Source organism: Mus musculus, chromosome 6, assembly GCF_000001635.26.
Source record: "Mus musculus strain C57BL/6J chromosome 6, GRCm38.p6 C57BL/6J".
Taxonomy (NCBI): Eukaryota; Metazoa; Chordata; class Mammalia; order Rodentia; family Muridae; genus Mus; species Mus musculus.
In genome coordinates this window covers 81,638,888-81,661,603 of record NC_000072.6, presented here as the reverse complement: position 1 = coordinate 81,661,603, position 22,716 = coordinate 81,638,888, and positions in this window count along the sequence as shown.

Here is a 22,716-nt window from a genome sequence, read left to right as displayed (position 1 = left end):
CATCCATATCCAATTTGTGCTGTCTCTACCTGAATCTCACTGCATGTGAGTATGCCACGTGGACAGTGGCAATGATGAGGGGCTTTTGGAAAAGGGAGGGTTCTCCATTCTGTAAAGGGTTCTAATTCCCCATTTTGAACATATGTGTTCTTTACTTTAAAGTAGAGCTTCAGCCTAAGGCAAGGGAGGCCCGGGGTTTCTCCTCTCTGTATGCATTAAGCTGGTAAGCTTTGGGTCTCAGGGCCAAACTGCTCTGCTCCTTCCCTCCCAAGGTGACTGTCCAGCTGCTCACTCTTGAAACCACTTGATGTTGGCAGGATCGAAAGCCTCCCTCTTAACCCAACCCTCTTCCAAGAAATAAAAATAACTCCAAGGCCAGGCTTGGACTGCCACGGTACCCCAGGGAAGCTCCAGCCTGTGATGTCGCATTCATTTCTGAACACTGGCATTGTCCTTTGAAATCCCCAAGCAGAATGCAAAGTGAAACACGCGACGCATCACAATGAAACCAGCAGTATTTATTTCTGTGCGGGGAGGCCTCTGTTCCTTTTTATTTTGTTGTTGTTGTTGTTAAAGACCTCTCTGCCAAAGTTAGTTTAGGTTTCAAGACACGTCTCACCCTTCCTCAAAGGGAAAGGTCACTCCGCGGAACAAAGAGGAGACTGTTGTGGGCGATCACAGATGAAACTGGAAAGGCAGTCCCTTCAAACAGAATGAGGTAGCTGAGAGGAAAGGGAAGGCACTGGAACTCAATAGTGCAGCACTCTGCAGCGAGGGATGCTTCCTTTTCTTCCCCCTTATGACATAAACACAATAACACACAGAGTAAAGCCCATCAGAGGAGGGTGACCCAGGTGCTGTCTAAACAGACTTTCAGACAGGGAGTCGGAACCCCTTGGCATCTTTAGTTTCTCCCACTCCCTGCTAGTCTATCCTTTGTCAGGTTCAATACAGCTTTCAAGGGCACTGGAAGCAGAAGAAAGAGAAAAAATGTCTGGGGAAGGGGAGAGGGGAGGGAGAGGAAATGGTCTCCTCTCTTAGCTTTTGTTAAGGAATAAAAGCACACGCAACATGTAAAAACCATTTACTCTCTATCCCGTGGCGCCAACGTGTTTGACACTGGTTTGCTGAGGGCTTATGGAGAAACTGTGTTGACGTTTTTTGTAGCATAAGGCTTTTGAATTATATAAGATGTCTTTGAGAAGCTCGGCAGGATATGATCAGAACAGTGGAATTCGGGGGTGGAGGGGGACACTCAAGAAAACAACACATGACAGCCAGCGACTCTTAAATCTTAGTTCCCATGACTTTTGAAGTGGGAAGGAAAGATAAAATTGGCAAGAACAAAAATGTTTGCTTACTCTTAGATAGCAGCACAATGCACCTGTGTCAAGAAGAAAAGAAAAAGTTACATTGAAAAGAATTCTGAACCGCGCTTCTGCGCTTCCCCGTGCTGCCCTTCAGAGGAGGGAAGGAGGGTGGGGCCTGACTGTCAGGAACACAGCAGGACACAAGGAGTCCAGCCTTTTGTCCATGGTATTTGTACCTTTGAACACCTTGTCAAAGCAAATTTATATAGAGTGTGTGTTATATAGAGAGAGTATGTGTGTACGTGTGTGTGCTGAGGGTGTGGCTTAGGTGTACCATGCATTAATCCTTCAATTTGTCTCTGTCATCAAATAAACTGGCCATTGGTGATGGTCAAGTGTCATTCCAGTGCGCAGGAGGTAGCAAGCAGTAGAAGGAGCAGAAGTTCAAGGTCATCTTTGGCCACATAACAAGTTTGAGGCCAGCTGAGGATCTACAAGATCCTTTTATTTTATTTTATTTTATTTTATTTTTTTAAAGACATATACATTGTAATGAAATTAGAAATTAAAAATGAACAAAAAGAAAGGCAAATACATTGAGCCTTTGTTCCCAGACAAAATAAAATAAAATAAAACAAAATAAAATATTTCTTTCTTTTTAATATTACCTGTGTGTGTGTATGTATAATACACATATACAAATACTGTGAAATGGGGGCAGGAGAGATAGCTCAGTGGTTAGGAGTGCTTGCTACTGTTGCAGGGGTCTTCAATTCAGTCGTTAGCACCCATGTCAGGGAGTTCACAGCCAGCTCCAGGGGCATTGGATGCCCTCATCTGGCCTCTGAGGCCAGTGTACTCATGCACACATGCATATAACATAATTATATTTTTAAAGCATCTGGAGACATGGCTCAGTGGTTGTCCATCCTGAGGATCCAGGTTGGATTCTCGGCACCTAGAGGCTGTTACTTCACTGTCTGGAACTCCTGATTCCTTCTTCTGGCCTCCCTTTATAGGTACCAGGCACACAGACATGCATGAAGGAAAAACACAGATACATATAAAAATAAATTAAAGAAAAATTAAAAATCTTAAGAGCCCCAATACTTTAAAATAAAACCACTCTACTTATATTATTTTGCAGTCTGTTCTGTTCAGGAATATGTACATTCATTTTTGTGTCATTTACCATCTCTGCCATTTTGAATTGGCTGCATGGCACTACCTCCTTGGTGTGGCTGTTCAAGAAACACACTCTTCTTATGTTCTTAGCTAGATAATACTTTCATTTTCATTAATACTATCTCAACAGAGACTGAAGGAAAGTCTGTACAGAGACCACACCACCTAGGGACCCATCCCATCTGCAGACACCAAATCCCCACACTATTGCTGTTGCCAAGAAACGCTTGCTGACAGGAGCCTGATATGGCTGTCCCCTGAGAGGTTCTATCAGCACCTGACCAATACAGATGCAGATACTCACAGTCAACCATCCGACTGAGCCTGGGGACTGCAATGGGGAAGGACTGAAGGAAATGAAGGGGATTGCTACTCCATAAGAAGAACAATATCAATTAACTGGACTACCCAGAGCTCCCAGGGACTAAACCACCAACCAAAAAGTATACATGGAGCGATCCATGGCTCCAGGTACATATGTAGCAGAGGGTAGCCTTATCTGACCTCAATGGGAGGGGAGGGAGACTTAGTGCCCCAGTGTTGTGGGATGCTAGAGGGTTGAGGCAGGAGTAAATGAATGGGTGGAGGAGCATCCTAATACAGGCAAGGGGCAGAGGGATGGGGGGGGGGAATGAGGTGGGGGGGTATAGAGGGGTAACCAGGAAGGGGATATCATTTGAAGTGTAAATGAATAAAATTATTAATAAAAATATCTCAATGAATACCTTTGTGATAAGCTCTAAGATATGAACTGGAAGGTAGGGGAGGTTTATTTCTAACTATAGATGCTCTTCCTAACTTCAGCAATACATTCAGAACATTTAAATTTTATCTTTAGTATTTAGAGTCTCAAAAGTGTTCCTTTGCTTCTTTTGGAAATCACACATGCATACATAACACGCCTACATTTTTTAACATGTGGAGCCAATAGAAGAAAATCAATAACCCATATTGATTTATGTACACATTATATATAATATATATTTATATATGTGTTGAACCTATCTATCTATCTATCTATCTATCTATCTATCTATCTATCTATCTATCTATCTATCTATCTGATTCATACACACACACACACACACACACACACACACACACATACACCACACACACAATCTTCATGTACTTTTACCTTCCTGTGTTTGTTAGCCTTTATGTTGATCTCTGTCTCCATTTCCATTTATAACAGAAGGAAAAATGATAACCAAGCTAAGAAAGGTATATTTTCATAAAAACTGTTTTTTTTTTGAGACTGGATTTCAGGTACAATGGCCTGGCCTTAGATTTACTCTTTAACCGACCCAAGGATGGACTGATCCTCTTAACGTCTACCTCTGTAGTGCTGTTATGCTGGGGATAGAACCTGGGGCTCTGTGCATGCTAGGTAAGCACTCTATCAGCTGAGCCACATCTCTAGCCTGCAGATTGATTTTGAAGGTTGTTGTTAAAGATAATATAAATGTATAAGTGAGAGATATCCTATACCCAGGGAGAAAATATCACCGCTGTTTTCAAAACTCAACAGATTCATAAAAAGGATGTAAAGAGACCAGAGTACTCATGTGGATACTTGAGAACTTGGGTTGTTGCAACAATTAAGGCACCATAACCATACCTCTCTTTCACATTCTCGAAGCATTCCTCATGTTTATATTCTAATTTACTGGGTCAAGTTCTGTAATTCTTCATCTATCATTCACCATTCTACTAAAATATTCAATTTTGCATTTATGTTATTCATCTTCTAGCAATATTTGTCAACATCCAGTTCTCTTTGTTCTAGGTTCACCTTGCTTCATGGGTGCTTGCTCTTGGTTTATCTTGCTCTGTGAGTGTTTGCTTTTGGTCCAGCTTGCTCCATGGGTACTTGTTCTTTGTCCACCTTTCTACAAAGCTACTTGCTCTTGGTCCACCTTGTTCTGTGGGTGTTTGTTCTTGGTCTGCTTTGGCCCATGAGTGATGGCTGCTAATCCTCCCTGTTCCATGAGTCCTTGATTTTAGTCTACAAGTAGAAAGCTCTCTGAAATGTGTCTGACAAAAAGAATTGGACATTTTTAGTACTTTCCACCTCCTATTCCTTGTGGAATCTCTGCTTATGTGGTGGCTTCTTTTCTTTGTAACTGTTGAACCTGGTCATTTACACCAGTTTTCCCTTTGTCTACCCAATCACTGTGTATATTTAGTTTTCAGCTTGCCAACATTCAAGTTGTATTGCCTGATTAGGAGGAACAAGGAGGTTATAGACTCACTACAGATGGTAGTGCCTATGGCAAAAGAGATAGGATCTCCATGACTGTCTGGTGCTTGCAGTTCTAACTGGATTGCAGAACTTTTGTGCCTGTGATCAACTTCTTCTAAGTGCAACCCTGACCTTGATAATTTTAAGTTTTCCCCAAACTGGAAAACGAGTAGTCATGATTTCCTGTATATGTGTCTCCTAGCTTCCTTTTGCATAATGATGATCCTTTTGTTGCAGTTAAGAAATTGATACTGTATTACAGTACTACATAAATTTCCTATAGTTCCATGAGTCTATAATCCAGTAAGGGCATTGTACAGAATTTAGATAGACACAGATTCCTGTGGTGGTTTGTGTATGTTTTACCCAGTTAGTGGCACTATTAGGAGGGTTAGCCTTGTTGGAGTAGGTATGTCACTGTTGGCACTGGCTTTAAGAACCTCATCCTAGATGCCTAGAAGCTAGCAGCCTTCAAATGAAGATGTAGAGCTCTCAGCTCCTCCTTCACCATGCCTGCCTGGATGCTGTCATGTTCCCACCTTGATGATAATGGACTGAACCTCTGAACCTGTAAGCCAGCCCCAAATACATGTTGTTCTTATAAGAGTTGCCTTGGTTATGGTGTCTGTTCACAGCAGTAAAACCCTTACAAAGACAGAAGTTAGTTCCAGGGACTGGGAGAATGCTGTGGTTAGGCCTAACCATACTTTGCTTGGAAGAGTGTGGATTTTGGAACTTTGGATTTGGTAAGCAGTGAAATGCTTTAAGCTGGGCTTAATGGGTCATCGCAGTAGGAATATGGAAGACTTTGTTGCTGTGAGTGATTTGAAACCAAGAGGTTTCAGTGAAGAAGAATTTCAGTATGTGGCATAGAGACTGGCTTTTGTCATATTTTGATGAAAAATGTGGCTGCTTTTGCCATTGTCTGAAGAGTCTGCCTGAGGGTAAAATGAAGAGATTGAGATTAATTGCTTTGAAAAAGGGAGTGTAAAAACAGCCTGGTATAAATTCTGTTGTGTGGTTACTAAAGTTCACTCTTATGAAAAGGAGCGAAGTGAGAAAGGAAAAATATAATATATGGTTCAAATATTAAAGGGGTACCAGGAAGTAAAATGGAACTGAATCTTGTGTTCAAGAATATTAAATTTAATTAATGGAGTAGTCACTTTGGGGCAAGATCCCACCCAGCTAAGTTTAGGTCCAGGCTTGGTGGCACAGAGCTTGAGTGCCAGGAGACTGAAGCAAGCAGGTCTCTTGAGTTCAAAACCAGACTGGTACAGAGCAAGTTGCAAGCAGAGAAAAGCTTAAATCCAGGAGTTGAGTTCCATGCCTTTAATCCCAGCATTCAGGAAATATGGTTATGTAGATTTCTGAATTCAAGGTCAATCTGCAGATCAAGTTCCAGGACAGCCAAGCTAGGCAGTGTGAAAGAGTAGGAAAACAAAAGCTGGTGATGATGTAACAGAACAAGGGGGCATGGTCCAGCTCCAACAGGCATCAGAACTTTGGCAGCTTTGGTCATGTGTCTCTGGCTTTAGAGTCAATCGAGAAGGAGATTCCTGGGACAATTGATGCTAGTTAGCTGGAGCTAAGAAATTATCCGTGATTAAGAGGCAGTATCACTGAGGTGAAATCTTCTGAGAAGTATTTTCTGAGAGCACACAGAAATTGTGTTCCAGATATAGACAAGGTTGTACCTTATGCTGCAGCCAGATTTGGTAATGAGTAAGAGTCACCTAGGTGATACTGGTTTTGAAGACACAAAGGTGTCATGGAGAGTAGCTGAGGCTTGGCACTGTGAGAGGTTAGAAAAGGCCACTGATGAAGATAAAGCCTTTGTTGGAGTTTACAGTCCCAGGAGTAAAGGGTCATGCAAAGAAGTTGAGGCTTGGCACCATGCAGAGAGGCTATGAGAGACTATTGGTGAAGCCTAGTTGCAGCAGAAGACTCCAGTGTATTGGAGATGTCAGTACCATGGGATGATCACCAAGAACAGCAACAGCAGTGGAGAAGAAGCCTAGAGTGCTAAGGAGGGAAGAGCTGGAGAAGAGATGCAAGCCCTTTGGAGGTACCAAGAAGATCATGTGTGGATCCCAACATTGGAACAAGAAGATGAGAAGCTGAGGTTAGAGACCTAAGGTGTTCCAGATGCCAGAGCCATGGGATACATGGCTAGAGAAACTGCTAACAAGGAGTAGTACCAGCCCAGGAGAAGGAAGTTTGTTGCGGTCAACAAAGATGAAAAAGGAGTGGAGATCCGAAGACTGCTTTGACATCAGACATGGAGGCACAGAGCTTAGAGTTTTCCTAGCTTGTTTCCGCTCTTGCTTTAGGGATTACAGTACATGATTGGAGTCTCAAAAGAACTTTGGACTTCTAATATTGTTGAGACTGCTATAGACTATAGGGATTTTGGAAGTTGAAATGTACTTTTTTATTATGCTGTGGCTAAGTGTGGCTCCCATAGACTCATGTGTTTGAACAAGCCTATGGAGGCTAGGGAGAGGAATGTGATGGTTTGTAAATGCCTGGCCCAGTTAGTGGCACATTTGTTTTGGCCTTGTTGGAGTAGGTGTGGGCTTTAAGACCCTCATCCTAACTGCCTGGAAGCTAGTATTTTGCTAGCAGACTTCAGATGAAGATGTAGAACTCTCAGCTTACCCTGCACCATGCCTGTCTGGATGCTGCCATGTTCCCACTTTGATGATAATGGACTGAACCTCTGAACCTGTAAGCCAGCCCCAATTAAATGTTGTCCTTATAAGAGTTGCCTTGGGGCTGGTGAGATGGCTCAGTGGGTAAGAGCACCCGACTGCTCTTCCGAAGGTCCGGAGTTCAAATCCCAGCAACCACATGGTGGCTCACAACCATCCTTAACAAAATCTGACTCCCTCTTCTGGAGTGTCTGAAGACAACGACAGTGTACTTATATATAATAAATAAATAAATAAAATCTTTAAAAAAAAGAGTTGCCTTGGTTATGGTGTCTGTTCACAGCAGTAAAACCCTAAGAAAGAATGTTTATAATTTAATGTTGATTTTATTCTGTGATTTTTTTAAAATGATGAACAAGAAAGGAAAGAGTATGGCTTAACAGTGATATGTTTGTATGTCAAGTTGATAAGGAATCAAGAGTCGAGGTGAAAAAAAAAATGAGAAAGTAGTGGGGTTCTGAGCCTCAAATAAACCCAGCCTCTTAGCTTTGCTTTGATGTCTCCCACTTCTTTTTTTTGGGGGGGGGGTGTCTTTTTTTTAATTAGGTATTTTCTTCATTTACATTTCCAGTGCTATCTCAAAAGTCCCCCATACCCTCCCACCACACTCCCCTACCCACCCACTCCCACTTCTTGGCCCTGGCATTCCCCTGTACTGAGGCATATAAAGTTTGCGTGTCCAATGGGCCTCTCTTTTCAATGATGGCTGACTAAGCCATCTTCTGATACATATGCAGCTAGAGACACGAGCTCCGGGGGTACTGGTTAGTTCATATTGTGGTTCTACCTATAGGGTTGCAGATCCCTTTAGCTCCTTGGGTACTTTCTCTAGCTCCTCCATTGGGGGCCCTGTGATCCATCCAATAGCTGACTAAGTGAGTATCCACTTAGGTGTTTGCTAGGCCCCAGCATAGTCTCACAAGAGACAGCTATATCAGGGTCCTTTCAGCAAAATCTTGCTAGTGTATGCAATGGTGTCAGCGTTTGGAGGCTGATTATGGGATGGATCCCTGCCACTTCTTAAACAAGCAAGAAATGTTGGCAAATTCTCTACTTCATTATCAGTGTGATGTTGACCCTTAAAGGTGAGAAGAGTCAAATACTAGTATTTTATTATGATATTTAGCCAGTTCTATTGAAATTGCTTTTCCTTTGTTTTTTTTATAGTTTTAGAGCTCTCTTGTAGAAAGGAAGAAAGAGCAAATGTAGAAAGAAGGAGACCCGACAAGGCCATGTGGAGAGAGAGGGAGGAGGGAGGAAGAAAAAGAGAGCTAGAGATGAGAATAAGAAAGGTGAGAGCTTAAGAGCTGCTTTTCCTTTGAAGATGAAATTTATGCCTAAATATGAGTAAATATTCACAGTGTATATTCCATAAACTGTATTAAGCATGTAGTATGTCACAGTTTAAACTATACACACATGCACACACACACTACAAGAGACATGAATAATGTATAACATAATATACAGGATTATATGCTTGTATGAAATGTACATAAACATTGTATGATATAATATGCACAAATATTTAATAAATATACATGGTAGTTAAGTAAACAATACAAAATAAATTCATATTATGTAATCATGATTGTTAGAGTTAATAATAAACTTGGACAACTCTATAATCTTCTGAGAGATGGGCCTCTGTACACTGTGGGGATTGTCTTCCACTGTCACTAAGCACAGGGGCTCTCTGTGTCTTCGGTCAGAAGAACCGAAAGGGCTCTCAGATGCCATTTCCCCTTGTGGTTAGAGAATTAACAAAATTGAAACAAATAAAATATGTTACTTATGCCAGATACTTGTGTGGATGTAGTTAGCTTTCTTCCCTTTTATATCCCAACAGTATCACCTGAGCAGAAAGTCACCTACACTGTTGCAGGGTCTTTTCTAAAGGATGAAATCTGAGGTTTCTAACTGAAGCCACTAACGTTTTTACTACATATTTATTTATTTTGTGTGCACACACATGTGGAAATCATAGTGTTGAGAGCCAGACTGACCCAAGGCTTTCTCAGAGTCCTGGAAAAAAAGGTCAGAGAGTATGCTAGTTCTGTGTCCTTGCCCAGGGGCAGATTTCAAAAGATCTGGCACACAGCTGAGGCCAGGGCCTTGAGGAGTTAAAAATTTTGATTCCAGGGAATCTAGATTTCTCTTTGGAAGGGTTGTGGTTATCAGTCCTATGACAGCTGTGTGTGAGGGATCCTGCCTTCTTTGCCAACAGTGTTTGATTTCGCTTTCTTTTGATCTTGGCCTATCTCTCTTCTACAAACAGTATAAACATAATGTTGTACTTCTTAATAAACTTGCTTGTCATAAACCATCAAATTGCATAGTTTTTGCTTTTGTTTTCTTTATTTCTCATCCCTGGTCCTCTGCCTCCACACCTCACCATCTGGGGACCTTATTCATGCAGGTTTGGGTCATCAGAGGACAACTTTCAGGAGTTGATTCCTTCCTTCCTGGCTTAGTTATTGAGCTAAAGTTGGTCAGTATTAGTTGCAAGCACCTTTACTCAGTGAGCCAGCCCTCTGTCTCATAATGCCACTTTTTGCTTGTCTACTTTTTCAAGGCATGCAAGAAGTTGCTGATACTGAATCAAAAATTCTTTGTTTTATCATCTTGCATTTCTCATGGGTCCTTCCCAACCAGATACCATCTTTTTTTCATCACTTACCTAGCTGGAGTATGAGAGTAGAGCCCTGGTATTTCTTGTGACTCATGTTAAGGGAGGAAACACATTTTACCCCAGAGTGCTTTTCTCTCTGCTTTAGCTGGGCATCTAGGATGGCAATTCATTTCCTCATAGTCTCATAGGGCATTGAAATGTCCATCTTTAAATCTGGCATGTATAATTTATCATATGCCTTTAAGAATAACCCAGCAAACTCATGTAGACTCAGCATTATGGGGTGTCTTTGAGTTTCTGTCATTACTCTGTGTTAGCTCCCTACCTGTCACTATTTCACTTCTCTGTGGTTAAAGAGTTGAATTCAGGGTCGGCTGTATTCTAATTTCCTTTTTTCTCTTTCTCTCTGGGAATATGTCTCTGACCTGCTACAACCCTGTATACAGTTTCTCTTTATAATAAAGTCCATTAAATCACAAACACATTAGATTCCCCAATCTATTCTTGCCTTCAGGAAAGACGAATGTAGTTTACAAATGAGAATTAATGTAGAAATGAATCTCAGGGTATATCCTGAACAGAGAGACTGTCAAGTGGTTACAAATTAATTTTTAATAAACCTTGCAGAGTGGCTCAGGATTGATTCAATGGGTGTCTGAGCTCAAGCAGACTCCAACAGTTAACATAATCTGTCTACAAAATATAAAGCAAGCTGAGGCTTTCTCTGAGGAAAACATCCATGTCCCAGAGACACAAAGAATACCTGGAATAGCCTGGAGGAAATTCTTAGTTTAGGGAATTTATAAAATCCCACCCTTACTTTTGTTTTAGATGAGTCAAGAGCTGTCTTGAGAAACACAGTTGCACATAAAATCATTCCTTTTCTCTGTCATTGCTCACCTTTCTGCTATTGGATGGTCTCATGATTTCACGGTGTCTTCGGGAATGTTCTTAGGGAGGATTTCAGTGCTTTTCAGTTTAATTTTTTTTGTCTAATATTGGTTTAAACAAACTTTGTTAAGTAGACCCAGTGTATTCCTGAACAGAATAAGCTTTTTAAGATTATGGGATTGAACATTATTTCCTTTCTCTAGGTTCTAAAAGGAATCTTATATAGGCTAGATTCTATAACTGGATAATACACACTTGAGTTTTATAGAAGATTTTAGTAAACATAATAGATAAAGAAAAAATGAACAAAAATCATCCTTAAGAAGTTTCTCTTTGGAATTAGTCAATAGTTTAAACCTGATCAAAGACAGGTGAATTCTCTGACATTAAGTGTTCAGAAATCCTTAACATGGCTTCTGCTTTCTTAGAAGGCATTGGGACTTAGACCTGCTAGAGAGACAAGGTCAGGTGACAGTCTCAGGACGGTGCCTACCAAGATCTCAGAGAAAAGTCTGGAAAAATAGTCCATGTGTCATGAAGTGTGGGTCTTTGCAAGAAAGCCCCGATGAGGCTATGTCTGGAACTGATGAGAGAAGTTGAAGCCACCATGGAGAGCCCAGGAAGAAAGAGAGATTGGAAGCATGCAACAGTTTCCCAACTTAATAGAGTAGCAATGTTAGCTGTGACCAACAAGGGTATAGAGTGCAAGGGTATAACAAGGGTTATCTAAGCTGGTAGGGGTTGAGGAAAGCCTATATCCAACAGTATATATAGAATGTTCTGAATACCCGTCATAGAAATCTAACATTTAAAGCTTGCTTTCTTGCTTGGTTTTGACTTTATCTTAGGCCTGTAAATCTTTCATTCCTTCCTTTTGGAATAGGAATATATACTTTATATTTTGCCACCATTGCATTGTGGGAATAACATTTTTAAAAATCTCCATGATGGTTTATAGTTGACTTTTCCCTGCTTTCAGAACAGACTGTGAATTTGGACATTTGAGCAAGGCTGAGACAATGTGACTTTTTGACCCTTGAGATGGAATGGATGCATTTTGTATGGTGATGTGAACATGAACCTTTGAGAGCTGGGATGCATGTTAAGATATAGAGCTTGGATGTCCTTCAAGGCTTATGGGTTGAAGTCTTGGTCAATAATGTAACACCAATAGAGGACTGAGGGTCTTTTGGGAAGTGGAACCTAGAAGGATGTCCTTAGATAATTAGAGGAATGCTTCTATTTTAGTTTTCTCTGTTGTTCTACCATTAAGTACACCAAGTGTTTAAACATAGGAAGGCATTTCCATCAGAATTTTAACAGTTCCCAAAGTAATAAAGTGAAAACAAGGAATACAAATAGAGGTTAATATGTATTGCTCTTGTAAAGTGGAAAAGAGTCCGTACACTCAAGAAAAATAAAAAACCAAAACCAAAATCAAAACCAAAAAAAAAAAAAATCTGTCTATCTAAACAATAAATCGGAGGTTAAAATGGGAGAGAGATAGCACTGTTCTCTTCAGGGGCAGATGTCTGTTTGGAAATAAAACCTGGGTGTTTACCCAAAGGGAGACAACCAGAAACCCATGGTGAGCCTCGCTAGGTATCAGACTCAATTCCAAAATTTCCCTCAACACCAACCATCTGGCAGCCACTATGCAGTTATATGTGGCCAAAGGGGTAAAGAGAAAGTTCCAGAAACATGCATGCAGTCAGATTTACATTTCAGAGCCTTCTATGTTGTGAGATAATGTCTCACATTATCTTACCAGATTGACCAGGAATCCTATTATCTAGCATTTCCATACAGTATATGTTACACACTCACTGACTAGTTAGGAGCCTACTCTTTATCAGATTGGTGCCTGTAGTTCTGCAGTGATTGTGTTCAAATAACCAGCAGAGCAGTCTAACATTTTGTCAAATGCTGGGCAACTAACTATATATCATTCCTCCTGAAGTCTAGTATAATCTTACTAATACTAACCAAGGAAAATCAAGTACCCAAACTGCTGCCCAGCTATTACTTATCATTTCTTGACCAAGTTCATAGCAGTCTATGTCACATGATCAGAAATTTATTCAGCCTTTTCCCGAGACCACATATTCTAACAACAAAATCTCCGTCTTAAATGAGAATCAGCGAAGAAATGCCTGACAAGGAAATAGGAAAAAAGAGAAATAATTGAAATGTCATCCATAATAATTATTTTTTCATTACCATGACCAGATAACCAAGAAGAAGCAAATAAGGGAGGGGGTGGGGCTTATTCTAGTTCTAGCCTGAAGGTACAGTTTGTTTTGGTGGGTAAGACATGATGTGGCTTTCAGCTATAACTGCATGAGCGTGAGGCTGCTTGTTCACACTTGTGTAGATCAGGAAGCAGTGTAGGACAGGAAGCAGGGATGAGTTACAAAACCAGAAAATCCACTCTCTTCTGGCCTACTTCTTTTAACTATGCTTTACTTACTCAAGGTTCCACAAAAGTGCCCCTAACCTGAGACCAAGTGTTTAAACACTTGAACATATAAGGAATATTTGACATTCCGATCACAAGATAACCCAGTTTTACACTTCTCTCTTAATTGCATTATTATTTCTATTATCTTATACATTCTCTAAAACATAGAGCCAGGTCAGTTTTCAAGTGTGTCAGAAACTATTCAATAATTGGCTTTTAATTTTCGAAATGAAGTTTCAGCTTTTATTGCACTTTAAAAGGAACATCCTCTCTTATGACTTTTCCTGGAGCACTTAGCTGCTTCTTTGACTAGCTGGAAAAGAAACACCCACTTACTGGGCAAGGAGGTCAAGAAAGTAGATTGCTGTTTTTCTGCTCTAAGCACAGAGAAAATCCCAGGAAATAGCTAGGTCTCAAACCACCTATTATGCTCTGGCAATTTACTTTAGTTATAGCTTTTGGAAATTTAGATTCTTTTTCCACCTGACCCACCCTCCACTTAGATGTCTGCCAATAGATGTTCCTGACATCCAGTGGGCTCTGTCATAGCCCTTTAAGGTCTTGTGGCTGGTGTTTTTATGTCACTGGGGGATTGTGCTTCTGTTGTGACATTTGCCAGTAGACTATTTCTTTCCTTTTGTACACATGAAGTGAGAGAAAAATTATTTACCAAAAGGATAATTATGAATTCAAATGGAGAGCTACTGGCGATGCGATGCTTTGAGGGAGAGCTATGGATAGGATTCCAGAGAAGTATGGGTAATTCCAAAGACTAAACATCTTGAGAAATAGCCATGTGTGTGCTTGTGGGGATGGGGTTTGTTTCCATCATTTGTTTCTGCATAACAAGTCGTGGTTGAAATCTGGTAGAGTAAAAGAACCATTTCATTTTACTTATTAATTTGTAGGTAAGAAGATTGGGCAGAGCTCATGGGAGATGGCTTGTGTTTATCCAACAGTGAGGTGGTGTGTGTGTGTGTGTGTGTGTGTTTGTGTGTGTGTGTGTGTGTGTGTGTGTGTGTAGGAGGAGGAGGAGGAAGAGGAGAAGAGAAAGAGGAAGAGGAAGAGGAAGAGGAAGAGGAGGAGGAGTTAGGCACCTGAAGCTAGCTGAGATGGCTCAATGGAGATTAAGCCTGAGCTTTAACTCTTTGGTAGTTCATATTCTACCTGATAGGCTTGTCCCAATCATATGATTTCCTCATCTGCATAGCTGGAACCTGTGCTGGCATAGTTGACATAACTCTAGCTCTGTACAGCTTTCTCATTCAGGTTCTTGGTCTTTCTTGTATCATAATGGCCATTGTATGATATGTCACATCTTATCTCGAAAGCATGTATTTGAAGAATCCAAGTGAAGTCTATAATTTTGAATGAGGTTATTAGGATACCTTGCCAGGTTAGGGCACATGCTATGTAAGCATGGCAACATGAGAGTTTGGTTCCTGAATCCCATGTAAAGTTGGCAAGTGAATCAACTCCACAAAGTTGTCCTCTGCTACATATGTTCCTCCCATTGCACACAGTAGTAGTAGTAATAGTAGTAGTAGTAGTAGTAGTAGTAGTAGTAGTAGTAGTAGTAGTAATGGTGACAATAATTTTAAAATGATTTTTAGCTCAGATATTCACTAATGTCACATCTATAGAATCCTTTTTATCAATGAAGTAACTAAGGCCAGCCAGATTTAAGAAAGGGATAGCGAAGTTGTGTATAGTGGTGGCACATACCTTTAATCTCAGCATTAAATCTCAGCAATAGGGAGGCATAGGCAGGAGAGTCTCTGTTAGTTCAAAGTCAGCCTGGTCTACATAGAGAGTTCCAGGCCATCCAGGGCTACATAGTGAGACCTGTATCAAAAATAAGGAAGGAAGAAAGAAAGAAGGTTATGTAGAAATAGGGAAAGAAAGAAAAGGAAAGGAAAAAGGGAGAGGGGGATGCCATCTCTAAGGGAGAAGTGGCAAATGATTTCGTTCACTTAAAAATCTGCCATCACAGGTCTATTGAAGATGCATATAGAATTTACATTGGGAATTTGACCGCAACAACTTGCACATCTGTAGAAGAGAGTAACAATGCCAGTGGCCTTCTCTTCCTTCCATACTAGAACTGAAGATTATGTAGCAGGAAGTCATGCAAGGCTACAAATAACAATTCATTGGTCACTAACCTGACAAGGCAGCAACGTGAGTGAGTGAGCAGGGAGTGAGCCCCTGCGTTCAGCAGGACTTCCCAGCTTGCTGCTAAAAGGGTGGGTGTGATGCTTCATCTTAGTTGTCAACTTGACTGACTTTGGAAGCACGTAGGAGATATACCTCCGGGCATGTCTTTGAGGGCATTTGTATAGAAGTTTAACTGAAAATGGAAGACCTACCCCATGTATGGGACTGGGGTCCCAGGCAAACTGAGAAGAGACAAAGGAGAAAACCAGCTGAGCTCCATCAAGCATTCAGTTCTGTGTTCCTCACTGCAGGTGCAGTATGGCCAGTGGCCTCATGGGCTTCTCACTGTGCCTTCTCCACTGTGGTGAACTGCATCTCTTCTTGACTTGTGAGTCAAACAAGGCCCTCCTCCCTTAAGTTTTTTCAGCCAGGTATTTTGTCATGGCAATAGGATATGTGATTAACACAGCAGGGAAGCCTGGGAGAATGAAGGAAAAGAGCCCCATTCTTCAGCAAGCATGAGCTTAAGATTAAAGGCAAAGTTTGGGAACAGCATGAGGTGTGGCACCTTTGTCACCATCATTTTGTCAGAGCCCCGTGGCTTTGTTGTTCTGTCACCTATGGGTTGACAAACTGGGAAGTTTATTATGTAAACACACTTTTATTCTTATGAAGTTAGAACTTTAGTAACATTTTCTATTCATTCATCAAGTTTTCTACCTTAAAGAAACTTTTTCTGGTTCTTTGTGAGTTCCACATCATGCATCCTAATCCCACTCCTCTCCATCCCCTCCTGTCTGCCCTCTGTCTTTGAAGCCCCCTCCAAAAAAAGAAAAACTACAGAAACAGAATGTACAAAACAAACCAAAGCATAGAAAACATCTCATCGTGGAAGCTGTAGTGTGCCGTAGTGTGTCCCATAGTATATCTCTCTGTCCACACATCTTCACTTGCAAATGTTCATTTCAATGAGTCATTGGTCTGGTTTGAGGTCTCTGGCTCCTATGACACCATTAATATTGGATCCTCACTGGGATTCCTTCTATTTATCCTATGGTTCTCCTATGTCATGGAAATCCTGAAGCTTTTGATCAGCAGGGCTGGTCCTTGTACACACTCCAGCAGTTCACAGATGATCTCAATTTTGGGGTGGGTTAATTCAAAACCCTGGATCTGGGCTTGGATGGTTGCTGATCCAGTCAGCACATTGCCTTTTCTTTATTGGCATCACTAGCATAAACTCTTTAGCACTTTTCTGGTTAGGCCCCAATGATGCCTCCAGCAGGAAGCAGGGTCAGCTCTACTGCTCTCATGCCCTTGGGCCAGCTCACCCACACCCATGCATCCATAGCCAGCTCCATTGTGCTGCCCAGTCAAGGGGCAGGGCCACCTCTCCCAAGTGCTACAGCCCATGAGATTATGGACTAGCACTCCCACTGTCTTGCATTCTGGACTGGCTCACCCATGCTTCAACATCAGGGCAAGCTCTACTGTGTTGCCCAGGCAAGGCAAAGGCTCATTCTCCTTAGTGCTGCCGGTGGTGAGAGATGGGTCCATAGTCAGTGAGGGATGGGGCCAGTTCAGTTCAGCCCCCTGGGTATCCATGTAGTCCTATGCAGCTACCCAGACCAGGCCTGCCTGTCCTCAGAATCTCTAGTGGTAATATGAGCCACAGGCATTATACCAATCCCTGTAGCCCTGTAGCCACAAACCCAGACATGGTCTCCAGCAGCAGCACATACTGGGATGGGACTTCACTATAGCTCTAGGTGGCCTGTTGGCTACTCATAATGGGCTACTTGTCTCCATTCTTGTGTCTCCAGTTCCATTTCTCTTCACAAGGCTCAAACTGGTCTACGTTCCTTCTTCTCAATCTGGCTACCATTTGCACATAGTAGTGTCTCCTGTTTCAGGCAAGCCATATGGTTGAGCAGCATTCCCTGTCTGCAGTGCATGGTAAGGTGGTAAATGGGCCTCTAGGTGTCTCAGGCAGGACTCTGGGCATTTCTCCCTGCCCATACTACATGACTTGCTGGTAGGTAGGTCTTTGGATGTCTTCTAACAACCTCACTGTGTTGCCTGGTGGTAAACAGAGGCTTTGTGTGTCTATGGCCTGCCAATAGGGTTCAGCCAAGAGCAGGTCTCTGGGCATCTTTCCCCATCCATGTCTGGATGTCTCCTGACTTTACTTTTAACCTCCACCACCCTGTGACACTGTGATGACCTTCTTGTTACTGCCAAGTTTTCTACTTTTACAAGCTGTTTTTACATGAAACATAAGACCTGGAAATGCACATGGAGAGGCATACCTTTCCTACATGTATGTGTCTATGTGTTGGTACATATGCATGTATTGTAGGAATACACACACAACCCTAATTGCAATTTCAGTGTAGGTATAGAAGAAAATACAATTTTTAAGTGTCTGCTTTTTTTTGCACAATTAATATGTACTTTTTATAATATATACTTTTATGTTAATGTGTACTTTGAGAAAATCTCCACTTATAAGAACTAGTAACAGTTTCTTAGTTTTTCTTCTAGTTGCTTTGGTGATATACTCTTAGAAAAGATATTCAAAGAGCAAAAGGTTTATTTTAGCTCTTAGATAAAGGAACAGTCCATCATTATGGGTGAGTTCACAGTAACAGAAACTAGGCAGCTAGTCAAATTTCATCTAGGTATATTGTGTTCATTATTTTTCTATTGCTGTGGTAAAACACCATGACCAAGGAAAATTATAAAATAAAGTGTTTAATTGGCCTTACAGTTTCAGAGAGTGTAGAATCCATAATGGCAGAGCAAGGGCATCCCAACAGGAATAGCTGAGAGCTCACATCTCCAAATTCTTTCTGCCTTCTCTTCTGAGAGGGGTTCCTGGAGCTCTGAGGGCAAGGGTTTGAGAGTTGCCTCCCACTTAGAGATGAATGTTCCAAGGTCTCATTCTCTGCATGAGGTCCGGCTGTGGGTCTCTGAATTTGTTCCCATTCATTGTAGGGGGGAGCTTGTAAAAGTTACTTTCATTTGCCTGATGCATTTGTTATCTCTGAGGTTTACTGCCTAGTCCTGGAAGCCTCTAGCCTCTAATCTGATGTAGGCCTAGAATGTTTTCAGTTTCTGAGAGTTAATGCTGAATAAACTCACCCTTTCTAGTTCTTTCCAAACTCTGGCTGGCTGGTAAAACTGAGCTCTCTGACTTAAAACTTCTCTCCAAGATGACTGAATCAATTTGGCTTCTCTCAACTTCTGACTGAATTGCTCTGTTTGGCCTCATACTAACTTTGGCAATCTGTTCTCATCTTCTGGTTTCTTATTCTCTGACTTGTTCTGTCTTCATGTGTGTCTAACTTGGTCTCTCTGTAACCTGTCTCTGTAATACTCTCCTGGTAAAACTGCCTCCTTCTCAGCACTGCTTTCTCATGTAGCTTCTCTTTTCTCTCTCTTCTGAGAGTTGGCCATAGCCCAGTCTGTCAAATCTTTCTCTGATTCATCACTTTGTCTGCCACTCAATTAGACATCACTTTCAAACATGGGTCCTTCCTTCTACAAACTAACTTTACCTTAATTTTTTGGGACTAAAAGGGTATGCTAAGGGCATGTCTGTATTCCAGCCAGAGTAGCCACATTGCTAGTTTAAAATCCCTGTACAGAAGCATCTCCAATAATGCTTGAACAGGGCACTTATCTATGGGAATATCAGAGTATCATTAGGGTCATTGTATCACTCCACTTTGGCCACCTTTTCAAAATACATTATTGTAGAAAATAATGAAGACTTTCTACTGTGACTCTTTGCCTCTCAAACCCATGAGTTTGTTCTAAACAGTTTTAGGCATTTTACAGAGATATTTTGTCAAGCACATTCTTTAATTATTTTTAATATAAGGTGAGATTTAAATCTTAAGGCAAATAGGACATTTAAATAACTTTGGGCACAGATTTGTTCATTCAGACAAAGAGTACAAATAGCAAATAATACAAACAAGTAGTAAAATTGGATTAGTCTTCTTTCTAAAGGAAAGCATATTCACCTCAAATTCTCTAACCTTGATTTGTAGAAGAAAATGAAATTACATAAATAATTACAGAGAAACATATTTGTAATGTCTCTGAAAATGGCATGTTCACTCCGATGATGTGGCATTTATTTTTGTAAAGTCTTCCTCCTTCAGGTTCAGAGATATCTTCCATTCTAGACTAAGGTGGGGGATGGCAAGGAATAACACTTAACACCTAATGACCATAAGAAGAACTCAAAACTCTGCACAGAAGCAAAGCTGTGTGGCTCTTGTAAGTTTAAATGCCATTTGATTTCACAAACCCAAAACACCAAGTTCAAATGTCTAAATTTCACATGTCTCTCTTATTGTGATGCCCAATGTTGTAGTAATTGATACCATTTCCATGTGGTTAAACTCTTTAATGTTAGATCACCATCTTCCACCCGGAAAAACCTATCCATGGCAAACCACTTGCTAGTACAGCAAAAGCTTCTTTCTCCCCATTAGGGTGCTGAGGATCTTTTCATTTTACTAGGCTTTGAAAGATTTGTTTGCACATATCTTCCTTTACTATTTTCCATGGCAACTCCTCCATAGACCATAAACCTCTTACCCCTTCACTCTTGCTTGGACTTAACGTTTCATTCTTCAAGAAGAGAAAATGAAAACATTACACTCTCTCAAGGTCATGCCAAAGTGACTCCTAACATTGTTCTTCTTTTCATTGATTCTTTGAGAGTTTCTTTTTTTAAAATATTTTTATTATTACATATTTTTCTCAATTACATTTAGAATGCTATCCCAAAAGTCCCCCATACCCTCCCCCCCACTTCCCTACCCACCCATTCCCCCCCCTTTTTTTTTTTTTTGGCCCCGGCATTCCCCTGTACTGGGGCATATAAAGTTTGCGTGTCCAATGGGCCTCTCTTTCCAGTGATGGCCGACTAGGCCATCTTTTGATACATATGCAGCTAGAGTCAAGAGCTCCGGGGTACTGGTTAGTTCATAATGTTGTTGCACCTACAGGGTTGCAGATCTCTTTAGCTCCGTGAATACTTTCTTTAGCTCCTCCATTGGGGGCCCTGTGCTCCATCCAATAGATGACTGAGAGTTTCATACAACACACCTTATTCACTTTCACTCACTTTTCTAAATCCATCTCTCCTTTCCTAGCCACTCAACTTTGTATCCTATTCTTTTCTAAATCCATCTGGTACAGTTTGCACCATCCTCACACTCCTGGATGTGCCGTTTCCGGAGGGTGGCCTACCACTAGGAACACACTCTTACAGAAAACTCCCTCTTCTCCCAGTAGCTCTCACCTTCCAATAACTACTTAGCAAGAGATGGGACTTTGTGTCTACCTCTCCTCTCCGTGCTGGAACTTTCCCTGACATGAGTCTGTGTAGATTTTATGCATGCTGTGACCACACTCATGAGTTCATATGGCAGCTGATCTGTCACTTTCAGAAAACACTCTTGCTCATGACTTTTATAACCTTTCTGTACTCTCTTTTACCACAATCCTTTGGGTGAAATGATGTGATGTAGATGTCCCATTCAAGACCAAGTGTTCTGCAGCCTCTTATTCTCTGCATCTTGATCAGTTGTACTCCTTAGTGTCAATCACTGTAAAGAGAAGCTTCTCTGATGAGGGTTGAGGGAAACATAATCTACGAGTATGATGCTAAATCATTAGGAGTTGGTTTAATAGTCTATCTTCATTATTGTTTCTAAAATTTTCCACAGGAGGTCTTATAGCATCCAATCTTGGTTAGAGAGACAAGACTTAATTTATTCTCTCTTCCATGGGAGGGGTTTGAGAGTCCCATGTTCTGTTTGCTGTGTTGGGATGCTAGTTCATCCTGACAAGTTGCTCCTGAACTCAATATTAGCAAAGCACAACTGTGTCGATTAAAATAGAGAGATGTGTAGGTCCACTAAGAGGAGATGTATTGTTCAACTCATTTATCCTGGCACACTCCTCAAGAATCCAGTACCCCTGACACCCTACTGCACATTAACTATTCAGCAAGTACACTGGGTGATTTTAATGATACTTGATACCTTAGCAGAGAATGCTCTTTTTTTTCCTAGTTTTTAAATTTTAATTATTTTATTTAGTTACATTCCAGGTGTTGTCCCTCCCCAGCTCCCCCTCCCCCTGTTCCTTATCCCATTTCTCCTCCTTGCCTCTGAGAGGGTGTTTCCCCCACCAGGACTTCCCTTTCCCTGGGCCCTCAAATCTCTTGAGAATTAGGCTCATTTTCTCCCACTGAGGTCAGATCAGAAAGTCCTCTGTTATATACATGCCAAGGGTGGGGCCTTGGACCAGCTCTTCTATGTTGCCTCGTTGTTGGCTCAGGCTCTGGGAACTTGATGGGGTCCAGGTTGGTTGAGACTGTTGCTCTTCCTATGGGATCAGCTACTTCAATCCTTCCTCTAATTCAATCATAGGGGCTCCCCACTTCAGTCCAATGGTTGGGTACTTTGACCATGGATTAGTAACCCTGTTTCTCCACTTGAGGTCCAACCTACGGGAGGTGAACTCTTTGAATTCCCTCTCCCCACTGTAAGGCATTTTGTCTAAGCTCTTCCCCCATTGAGTCCTGAGAGTCTCTTGTCTCCAAGGTCTCTGGTACTTTCTAGAGGGTCCCCCCATCTCCCACCTCCTGAGACTGCATATTTTCATTCATTCTCCTGGCTGTCTGGGCTTCTCTCCTGTTCCCTCATACCTGATCATGTTCCCCTTTTCTCCTTCCCCTCTCTTTTCCTATTCAGGTGTCCCCCCTTGCCTCCATTGTTTATTTTCTTCCCCTTCTTAGTGGGATTGAAACATCCTCACATGAGCCTTTCTGCTTGTTACACTTCTTAAGGTCTGTGTGTTGTATCTTAAGTATTCTGGGTTTTTTGTTTGTTTGTTTGTTTGCTTTTTGGCTAATATCCACTTATCAGTTAGTACATACATACATGTTCTTTTGGGTCTGGGTCACCTCACTCAGCCTGATATTTTCTAGTTCCATCCATTTGCCTGTAAAATTCATGATGCCCTTGTTTTTAATAGTTGAATGATATTCCATTATGTAAATGAACCACATTTTCTATATCCATTTTTGGTTG